Consider the following 512-nt stretch of genomic DNA (forward strand, 5'->3'; position numbering starts at 1 on the left):
ATGCAGCAGAAGTTGCAGCGAATATGATAGGAACCTTAATATCAACTGCTATAAAAGATTATATGGACCAAGGAAGATAATGATATTGGAACACTCAGTAATATCTAATAGTAATAACAAAAATAACTTAACAATGGTAATAAACAATTACAGTCATGAAAATAATTACTGATTAAAAAATTAGCCATTATAAAAATAGATAAAAATCAAGAAAATAAAAACTAATAAGAGACACGTTTTCCTCAAACTTCCCGAGCTGTTGCAACCATCCCCCAACTGCTCTCCCCCATCCCGATCTGCACCTGTGAGGTGATTATCCTACATCTAGCAACTCTGCCCGGCGCTCCACTATATAAAGGGCTGCAACTGCTCATGTTGCACAGTTTGGGACAATCAGCTCAACTTCACCAAAATGAAATTCGTAAGTTGTTTTCACTTATACTTGTACGTCAGTCCACTTATTTTCAAGATTGAAATTCGTATTTTCGATGTATGATGCAATATGTATAATC

Source organism: Penaeus monodon, chromosome 32 (assembly GCF_015228065.2).
Source record: "Penaeus monodon isolate SGIC_2016 chromosome 32, NSTDA_Pmon_1, whole genome shotgun sequence".
Taxonomy (NCBI): Eukaryota; Metazoa; Arthropoda; class Malacostraca; order Decapoda; family Penaeidae; genus Penaeus; species Penaeus monodon.